Source organism: Octopus bimaculoides, chromosome 8 (assembly GCF_046866305.1).
Source record: "Octopus bimaculoides isolate indiv1 chromosome 8, ASM4686630v1, whole genome shotgun sequence".
NCBI lineage: Eukaryota > Metazoa > Mollusca > Cephalopoda > Octopoda > Octopodidae > Octopus > Octopus bimaculoides.
In genome coordinates, this window is record NC_142935.1 from 40,108,117 (window position 1) to 40,119,721 (window position 11,605).

Here is an 11,605-nt window from a genome sequence, read left to right on the forward strand (position 1 = left end):
GGGCAGGGGAAGGGTACGAGGTGGGGAGGGTGGCGTTTGTTATTGGATTCTTTGGAAGAGTGCTGGAATTTATTAATAAAACCCCTGTACCTTACCTCCTAGTCAATTGTGTTTAAGCAGAAGATAAATATTTACAAGAGTAATAGTAGGTAAAACAAAGGTGGTGGTTGAGGAGGAGGAGAGGAAGGGAAGAAGAAGAAGAAATGTGAAATATGTGAATAAATGGAAACTTTTTCGAATGAAAAATGTATTGATGAAAAAGCAGGCTCTCACTGGTGCTATGCGTAATGAGTGTATATGTATAAATATATATGCACATACATACATGCATACATACATACATACACACTCTTTCACTCTTTTACTTGTTTCAATCATTTGACTGTGGCCATGCTGGAGCACCGCCTTTAGTTGAGCAAATCGACCCCAGGACTTGTTCTTTGTAAGCCTAGGACCTATTCTATTGGTTTCTTTTGTCGAACCGCTAAGTTACGGGGACGTAAACACACCAGCATCGGTTGTCAAGCTGATGTTGGGGGGACAAACACACACACACAAACACACACACACATATGTATACATATACGTATATACGACGGTCTTCTTTCAGTTTCTGTCTACCAAATCCACTCACAAGGCTTTGGTCGGCCCGAGGCTATAGTAGAAGACACTTTCCTAAAGTGACATGCAGTGAGACTGAACCCGGAACCATGTGGTTGGTAAGCAAGCTACTTACAACACAGCCACTCCTGCACCTATGATTTATGTTGCATGGTATTTAATATGCCTTGATTATCTTAGTTGTATGAATACATGGCCCCTAGCTAATCTGAGATATTCCCCTTAGCTCATTTCTGTTTAACATATGCAAATTATTTAGATTATAAATGTGTTGTACTCTTTTATTTTTGTGTATATGTGTGTTCTGCCCTCATTCTTGATCAGTCTCTCTCTGTCCTTCTCTTGCTCTTACCTCTGGCTAGGTAACCATGTATCTCCTTTACACCAGCACACCTCTTTCTTGTTAACTCCTTCACCCTCTCTAGGCAACTGTTTCTGCCCTTGTTCTTGTTAACTCTCATTCTCTCTCTCTTTCTCTCTCTGGTCAGGTAACCATGGACCCCCTCTACAAGACATCTGTTTCTGCCTCTCTGTCACAAGGTCACCTCCTCCAATACCCCCTCCACACTCAAAGATTCTTTGTCTTGCAAAGTCACTCAGTGACCCTGCCAGTGCAGGTGCCACTTAAAAAGCACCCAGTCCACACTGTAAAAAGGTTGGCATTTGGAAGGGCATCCAGCTGTAAAAACCATGCCAAAACAGACACAGAAGCATTATGCAGTCTTCTGCTAGGCCAGCTGCTGTCAAACCGTCCAACCAATGCCAGCATGGAAGGAGGACGTTAAATGAGGATGATGATGTCCAAGTATCCTGTTTACTGATGGCAAGGTGAGACAGCTACCAGTTTGGAGCCAGGTAAAAATGCACCTCTTACACTTCTTATATTATGTCAAGTGATCAGTATGCGGAAGAGCATCAAGCTATAGGAATCATGCCATAGTTTTGATGCTTGCGTGAGATGTTATCCGTTGACATGACAGGTCCTGTTTGAACCCATCGAACCCAAGTCAACAATGAAAAAAAAATGTAAAAGCACATGATGGTGATGATGAGGATGATGACGACGACAACGACGACGATGATGATGGTGATGATGATGATGGTGATGATGATGATGATGATAAATGCATCTACATGTGCATTTATATATGTCTGCGTGTCAGTGTTAGATTTATATACATACACACACACACATTCATATGCATACACACACACATGTGTATATATGTATATATATATATATATTTGCGTGTGTACATGTATATGTCTATACACTCACACGTGCATAAACACACATATACACACATATACATTCACGCATATGCATGCACACACACACACATACACATACGCACACAAGTATATGCATATGCAACTCCACACAAATCAGAGACAAAGATACACAACATGTCCACATACAACATGCGTGCATACATGCATACATTCATTTCTGACGCAATCACTTTTTCTATCAAGCTTGCAGCATCATAATTTGATCTGTTTATAAGATGATGCACAGTGAATGGTAATGTGTACTCGGTGACATGCATGCATTTAGGCATGCAGCAAAATGCATCAGTAATAACGGTGTCAATAGCAGGTAAAAATAATTTACGCAATTCTAATATGGAAAGACAAAATACAGAAGTACAAGTTATTGTAGAACTATATATGTTGATGTATGTACTTGATTTTGAGTACGTGTGTGTGTGTGTTGTGCTTTTGCGATTGTAGTAATTCTTATCAACATAGCAATTATCGTCGTATTCATTGTTGTCACCACTATCGTCATCGTCGTCATCATCATCATCATCAGCATCATCGTCATCATTGTCACCATCATTGTCATTGTCATCATCACCATCGTTGGCACAATAGTCATCGTCAACAATGTCATTGTTGCACCATCATCATCCTCATCATTATCATTATCTTCGTCATCAACCTCGCCATCGTCGTTGTCATTGCCATTGTCATCTTTATCATTACGATCATTTGTTTTTATCACCAACATCACTTTTATCAACTTGATGACCCATTGCCAATATCATCATTGTTGTTGTCATCCTGACTGCCATCACATCCTCATCATTTTCCCTATAGTCATTTTGTTATCATTATCAACCTCATCATTCCCACCATCACCACCAGCATCATCAACATCATCTTTCACATGTGTTTTTCAATCACTGGTGTCATTCATATGCATGTGGCATCTGTAGAAACCATTTATACACAAGTATCATCCAGTTACAAGCATCATTCGCACACAGGTGTCATCACACACAGGTGTCATCACACACAGGTGTCATCACACACAGGTGTCGTCACACACAGGTTTCATTGACACACAACTGTCATCCATTCCTAGGAGTCATTTATATATCATTCACACACATGATATCCATACAGGTGTGTCATCAACATACAGGTGTCATCCATACAAGTCACTCACACACGTGTCATTGATTCGCAGGGGCCATTCACTCATATATGTCAACCATACAAATGCATTATCAACATTCAGCTGTCATCCATACAGGTGTGTTGAATGCAGGTGTCGTTTACTCTCAGATGCCTTCTATACACACGTGTCCTCCAAACAGGTGTATACTACAGGTGTCATGCTTACAGATGACATGCACACAGGTGTCATTCACCTACAGATATCATCAATACACATGAATCATCAACATACAGGTGCTGTGAATACAGGTGTCATTTACTCACAGATGTCATCCATATACATGTGTAATAATTAAATTATGCATGTTATTGTGTTTTGTTATGTATGTGATACTCCAATCCATGGAAAAAATTGTCTTTCATGAGACCAATCTGAGGTGCAAAAGTGGTTAGGGACTAATGCTCTGATGAGTCTGTCAATTCTCCATCCGGTTATCCCAAGCTGTGCACACATAAACCATAGCATTCATTTTAGAAGTGAAGAAATTTTGAAGTTTTTCAGCAGATGAAATTGTTACATAGCTAGAGTGACTCCTCTTTCATATCACATATATATAATATCCTCCTCCTCATCATCATCCTCAGCATCATCATCATCATCATCATCATCATCACCACCATCTTCATCATCCTCATCATCATCATCATCATCATCACCACCACCATCATCATCATCACCATCATCTTCTTCTTCATCATCATCATCATTCTATTGGCCTCTTTTGCCGAACTGCTAAGTTACGGGGACGTAAACACACCAGCATCTGTTGTCAAGCGATGTTGGGGGGACAAACACACACATACATACATACATATATATATATATATATATATATATATATATATATATATATGCGAGTAAAAATAAATACAAAAAAGGTGGGTTTTTTTGTATGATTGTGTATAGAGGAATATATTATTTTGCTTAAAAGAGTTCCAACACTGTCTGTTTTTTATGTTTTATTTATATTCCTGCAGAACTAATGTGGGGTATAGAATATGGAATATACAATATATAATATGATATACAATATACAATATAAAATAAAATAAAATAAAAATGGATGGCACCATGAAAGAAAGTATTGAATGTAGATGAAATATTGAGTGTTCAATATAAAGGATCAAATATATAAATATATAAATATAAATATATATATATAAAGGCGACTCGAGTTTCAGGGCTATTTCCCTTCGTCATGGCCGGTATGACAGACTTTAACACATATATATATATATATATATATATATATATATATATATAAACATGTATACGATGGGCTTCTTCCAGTTTCCGTCTACCAAATCCACTCACAAGGCTTTGGTCGGCCCAAGGCTATTGTAGAAGACACTTGCCCAAGGTGTCATGCAGCGGGACTGAACCCGGAACCATGTGGCTGGTAAGCAAACTACTTACCACACAGCCACTCTATACACATGATTTCCTTGTTCATGGAAAAATTGTCTTCCAAGAAACTGATCCAGGGTCCAAAAAAATGGTTGGGTCCACTGCTCTATTGTAGCGGAGAAAGAAGATGGGAAATTGAAATGTTCATCCATTTTCATTAAGGGATCATTGAGAATGTAATTAAAAGTAAAACAGTTCTAACTGAAAATAGAAACCTATTTGACACTCAATTCCTGAAGTATTTCACTTCAACTTAAAGTTGTCAATTATGGAAAACTAATAGCTTCATTTTTGGAAACAATTGATCAGTCTGCCAATCAGTTGAGACATGAATGACATATAAACTCCATGTTTCAAACAGAGTGTGAGAAATAAGGAAAATGAAATAAAAATAATATAGAAAAAAAAAAACATGTGATCCGCTTCAGTTTGACGAGTGTTTCTGCAACAGACATAATGACACCAATGAATTGGTAAATTGAGTTAAATTAAATTAAGTATAATTTTCAATTTTCTATCAGTTTCACCAAATTAACCTTAATTGCAATACGTTTGAGCATTTTCTATTACCTCAAACCACTTATCAAAGTATAAACAGACAGGTTTGTCAAACAGGCATGGGTAGGCAGATGGGGAGATGAATACATACATACACATATGCACACATATACATGTATACATACATGTGCATATATTATACTCACATGTATACACGCTTCCACGTTCTCATACATATATATACTATCTTTATCTCTCATATATACATATACATATATATGTATATACAGACTCTTTGTTTTTCTCTCTCTCTATCTCATACATACATACACACATACATACGCACATATACATACATACATATACATACACATGCATACACACATGCACATACATACACACATACATGCACACATACTCATATATACACATATACACATGCATACACACAAATACACGCATGCTCTCTTTCACATACTCTCTCTCCTCATTTACACACTTTTTCTTTCTCTCTCTTGCACATGCGCACACATTTTCTCTCTGACACACTCATACATCTACAAATATGCACATACACATCTACACAGTCTTCCTCTCTCTCCCTCTTTCTCTCTCTCTCACACACACACACACTCATATCCACATTTAGCCACAACACCCCCTCACTGTCCCCCCACATGCATATGCACACACGCACACACACACACACATATACACACAAACGCGCGCGCGCGCGCACAAATACACACACACACACACACACTTCATTGACTGTCAGTATGTCATGTTGATAAGTATGTACATCATAAAAATTGCTGTCTTTATGAATAGTAATTCTGAAGATGCCCACACTCTTCAAGATTGTTATCTCAAATCGGTGGAGCTTCAGAAGAGATCCATTGTGCTATCCATCCTGGCAAGATGATCTGTGTTCAAATCCCATGAAGTTCAACTTTTGCCTTTTATCATTTTAGGATTTCATTTTAAGGATGTGTGGTTTTTTCTTTGTGCAGCCCTATACCAGGGATGCTCAGGGGCAGATTAGGGACTACATGAATCCAGGAACAGGAGTAAGTTGGAGGCCCAGATATAATCATAGGAGGAAGCTTCTCAAGCATGTGTGGGTGGTGGTTGCCCTTTGTTGTATTAGCATATGTACATATCATGATCACCATCATCATCATTTTCATCGTCATCATCATCATCATCACCACCACCATCATCATCTTCATCATCATCATCATCATGTCACCAAAGACTGGGTCTATTTAATTCATTTGTGCTAATTAAGCTTTGGTAACTTAGTTCGTTAATTTTTTCACAATGTTCTCTTTATGTTGTTTCATTATAATTATTAGGCTCTATTATTAGATTACAATTAGCCTTTTACTAATTTACGCAGAGAAAAAAAAATAATTAAAAACTGAAATCAATGTTGCCTTTGTTTAATTGCTTAATTGTTTTTGTTTTGTTTTGTTTTTGTTATAGTATGAAGGTATTATAAATAAGAGGTGTCAACAACTTGGGTGGCTCTCAGTGTTATTGTCATTGTTGTTGTTGTTGTTGTTGTTTAGCCCTTGGCTAGTCCTCATTAAGCAGGTCTATGAACAAAGAATGATCAAACTGATGTAATCCCACATTTTCATATATCTATATTTCCTTACATTGTCTAATGCATCATTTCTGTATTAAGATAGGCTGTGATTTAAAGGAAACTAGCTGCTATTTCTCACAGGCACAGAGGTGGCATAGAAGCTTCCTTATGGCCTTGTGTGTGGTAGACCTTTTCGATACAAACTTTGTGTGTTGCATAGTAGAATGCTGTGATGGTGTGGTGTTGGGATGGTAGATCTCTTCAGTGTTTGACCTCTAGTGTGGGTGATCGCTGTGATGGTTGACCTCTGGCATGGTTGACCTATTGTGCAGTTGACATCTTGTGTGGTTGACCCCTGTGATGGTTGACCTCTTGTGTAGTTGATCTCTTGCATGGTTGACCATTTATATGGTAAATTTCTTGTGTAGTTGACCTTTTGAGTGGTTGACCTCTTGAGCAGTTGATCTCTTAGTTGACTAATCTCTTGGGTACTTGACCTCTTGGATGCCTTGTTGACCTCTTGGGTGGCAGGCTTATTTGGTGGCAGATCTAAATCTTCCATCTAATATGTGTATGTGTGGATTTGTGGATGTGCTTGTAAGGTAACCTCACTACAGATAGGACTTCAAAAGAGCAGCCAGTGCATTCTGTAAAGTGGTTAGGAATGGCATCCACCAAAGGAGGAAACATTGGAGGAAGACTTGGTCCTCTAACTCATCAGATTCTGTACTACCATCGACTCATGGCAGCATGGTTAATGGGCATAAAATCATGAGGAGGAGGATGATGATGTTAATGATGTTGATGAAGATTATGATGTTGATGATAATAATTCCTATTTCTTAAGAAAGACACAACAATGCAAGTTTGGAAATTAGGTGTAAACTGAACCAAAATCAAAACAATAGAACAATGATTTTTACAAACACACGCACATACACACATGCTATTTACATTGTTTTTTGATATTTCAGATTTAAAATTTTCTTGTTGAGAGAATAGAAGAGCTAGTTCTGTCTACACCAATCAAAATAACTAATCAATTAGCCAATCAGCATAATTAGATCATGCCTGTTATTAATAGATGGATCAAGTGCTTCTTTTTCTTTTCTTTTTTCTTTTAATCAAGATGGCTTCTTTAATCCTTAAACTTCCAATATTTCTTTCTGTGGCCTTTGTAGTAAACATAATGTCATTGTTATGGCATCTCTATAATTTTTTCTTTCTTTTTTTTTTTTTTTTTTTTTTGATGGAGGCATTTGTACAAAGTGATGCCCCAATGACTGAAACAAGATAAAAAATAAAAGACAGATTTATAACAAATTTTAAAGTATACAATGTAGGTCCATAAACAAACATCAACATTATTTATGGAGCAGTTGGCTAACATGCAAACATTGTTACCATATGTAGGTCATCTCCAAGACAGATATTTTCTCAGAGAATAACCAGTGTGATTTAATTGTTCTTTCAATCCCTCCCTGGGATAACTTGATTAATTGCAGAAGTTATTCTTACATTAAAGTGTGGCAAGTTTTTGTAGAGGTGTGGTCTTTCTTTGGTGATATATTAATGAGCAATTGATGGCAGAGAGTGTAGTAGGTGCTTTTACATGCCACCGGCACGAGGGCCAGTCACAAGGTACTGGCAACAGCCAGGCTCAAAAAGGTGTTTTTTACGTGCCACCTGCACGGGAGCCAGTCCAGCGGCACTGCAACGATCTCGCTCGAATGATTTCTAATGTGCCACCACCACAAGTGCTAGAAGGTGACTCTGGTAATGATTACACTAAAATGGTGCTATTTATGGGCCACTAGCATGGAAGCCAGGCAGCTGCTCTGGCAATGAACACGCTCAGACAGTGCTGTTAGTGCTCCACTGGCACAGGTGCCAGTCATCGAATATGGTTCAATTATGATTTCGATTCCGATTTCACTTGCCCTAACAGTTCTTAGCAAGTAGAGTTTAGTGTTCAATGAAGGAGAGGTTGGCATGGGTGCCAGTCGTCGGATTCGGTTCGATTTCGATTTCAGATCTCAAATTTCAAATTCCAAATTCACTTGCCTCAACAGGTCTTCGCAAGCAGAGTTTTTAGTGTCCAATGAAGTAAAGATACGAATAAGTGAGCTGAATAATAATAATAATAATAATAATAACAACAACAACAACAACAACAACATCGAAACATACCTTAGGAATGAGAACCCAGGTTCAAAATTTCCCCAAGACACCTGATGAAGGCTAGAGGGTATATCAGCTGAAATGTTGTGTTAACAACAAATAAGATGAGGGTGAATATCTGTCAAATGTAAATAATGTAAATAATGTAAATTAAATTTGCCATAACAAAAAAGAAATATACATTGGTATCAATGAAACTTGGTACATGCAAACAAAAAACTATATATACTGATAAGAACTGATACAAACCAATCAGTAAGGTATAATAAATGTGATGAATTCCTATAGATAGTTAGTTACTTGTTCTCATTGTTGCCATCCATATTACCAGTCCTCTCTTCATCACTAGAATTCTCAGTAATAGGATTTGGGTCATCAGTATCTTCGTCAAACAATAAATCGTCCTCTGTTCCATCAAGGGCATTACTAATGTCACATTTTTTTAAATGATTTCACAACTACCTTTTGCTTTTACAGCGTTCTATGAACTTTTTACTCACTCACACACCTGTGTAATAGTAAGCTTCTTCCTTCTTCCTGTCGGTGTCACTTCAAAATCTGAAAACTGCATTCACTTGCTCCACTCCTTCTGCTTGAATCTTTTAAGTGGTTTATTGATTGAAATCTCTAAAAGCTGTAACTGGCTGGTAATTCCTCTCCAAGTTCCTCTTAATAAATTCAGTTCATGAGCCTGAAACTGGTCCCAAACTAACAAGGCAAGTTTCTTTAATAGCCCACCAGGACGCCTGAACTACACTTTATCAAGCCACAATGTCATTCCTCCCTCATCCATCCAACCTTTTGGGAGGAGATGAACATAAATGTCATTCAGTATTCTTTCTTTAGGCAATGACTTTCTTTTAAAATTCTAAAAGATGGCAATTTTGTGCAATCAATGCAGCATGCTAGTACAACCATGTAGTGTGTCTTTTCATGGCCACATATTTTAATAGTCACAGTTTTAGCACCTTTGGCTTCTACCACCTTGTTTGATGGCTCATTAATGTCAAAGAGACTTCTTCCATATTTGCTATTTGTGAAAGTTCAAAATTAACTTCTTTTCTTGCATTAATGATATACCTGTGAAACTTAAGTATTTGATCTTCATATTCAGGGAGCATTTTTGTGCAATTCTTGTCCTAGCCCTCATACAGAGGTTATTTCTCCCCATAAATCTGGGACACCATGATGTTGACCCTTTAAAACCATTGGTATCTGTTCATTGCTATAAGTCTTGAATGGTATATAATAATTTTTGTGAATACTGCAAAACCCGATCTTCTTTGGTCTAAAACCGATGTTTTTAATTCTTCTAGTTCAGGTCATATTACAACGCCCCTACAGAGGCAGTGTTTGCTATGTTTAGCAGCTTGCAGCTGCTCTTTGTGTTTCCTCTAAGTCCTTACCATTTTCTTGGTTGGTGGTGGACCAAAACATTGAGTAACTGCCCTATTACCTTGGTCTTTTGCGTATGCTACAACATTTGGTTTCAAATTTGATGTATAACAGTGCTTTTTTTTGTTTTTCAGCCATGTATTTGGACTCGGTATGAAATTTATCATAAATCAGAACTTACTGGTATGTTATCAGCAACCATACTTCAACTCTTGCCTTCTCTCAGATCAGCTGTATAGTTGTCTATATTTCGAGCAAGAGAATTACTGTACAGGATGTGAAACTCGTATTTCTGGGTGTGATGCTTTGTGTCACGGTGCCAGGCCACAATGTGGAGAATAAAGGAAAAGAGACTAAAAGAGCCAAACACAAATGAATGACCAAGAAAGGGAAACAACAGAACAGAGGCACTGTTGTAAAAGCGAAGCCTCCAACACTTCGTCTGATCTAATCATTGCAAATGACTGCCAGGCAGATGAAAGTTTATTAACATTTCTTTCAAATTTCTAGGAGAATTTTTCATTTAGATAATGAAGAAATGTTTCTTAAAGGTAATTCAGTCGTTAAATAATGTCAGGTATGGATTATGTATGCTGGGGAAGGAGGTGAGATGATGTGTGCTTCCCTCATAATTGCCAATGTATCGTAAGCAACTTTTCGTAAGTTTGTGATAACAGACTGTGATAATTTGGCTTGTTTTCAATACTTTATTATCAATAACACAATTTACTGTAATAATCTGGTTTGTTTTCATTATTTTATTATTAGCAAGAACTTTTATGCCTAGGGAACTTACCCAGTATGCTTGTCCAGCTCCCTAGCCTATGGCACTTGGTCTCTCATCTGTAATATGGTTGCATTAGACACAGGACAATCTTTTGATACATTTAAAAATAAGAAAAGTTTGTCCAATCTGCTGGCAAATACAGTATATATATATATATATATATATATATATATATATATGTATGTATCATGGCACTCTGTTGGTTACGACGATGAGGGTTCCAGTTGATCCAATCAACGGAACAGCCTGCTCATGAAATTAACAGGCAAGTGGCTGAGCATTCCACAGACACATGTACTCTTAATGTAATTCTCAGGGAGATTCAGTGTGACACAGAGTGTGACAAGGCTGGCCCTTTGAAATACAGGTACAACAGAAACAGGAAGAAAGAGTGAGAGGAAGTTGTGGTGAAAGAGTACAGCAGGGTTCACCACCATTCCCTGCCGGAGCCTCATGGAGATTTTGGTGTTTTTGCTCAATAAATACTCACAACACCCAGCCTGGGAATCGAAATTGCGATCCTACAACTGCGAGTCTGCTGCCCTAACCACTGGGCCATTGTGCCTCCATCTTGTTGTCTTAATACAGAGATAGGGAGACTCATTGGATAATGTAGTCTAAAAAGTCTGTCTGTCTCTCTCTCTCTTTCACACTC

General features: G+C 37.7%; 1 long non-coding RNA gene across 4 annotated transcripts in view; it reads left to right on the top strand.

The window, feature by feature from the left end:
* The window catches only part of LOC128248515 (uncharacterized), a 68,932-nt gene extending 57,905 nt beyond the window's left edge, over window positions 1-11,027 (top strand). For 3 of the 4 annotated variants that reach the window (XR_016242853.1, XR_016242854.1, XR_016242856.1), the window contains exon 2: window positions 10,298-11,027. This is a non-coding gene — a long non-coding RNA (uncharacterized LOC128248515). Of the gene's footprint in view, window positions 1-547; window positions 1,477-10,297 lie in introns of those variants that run through there. The other variant, XR_016242855.1, reaches the window with a different exon arrangement.
* Window positions 11,028-11,605: the final 578 nt, after the last annotated feature.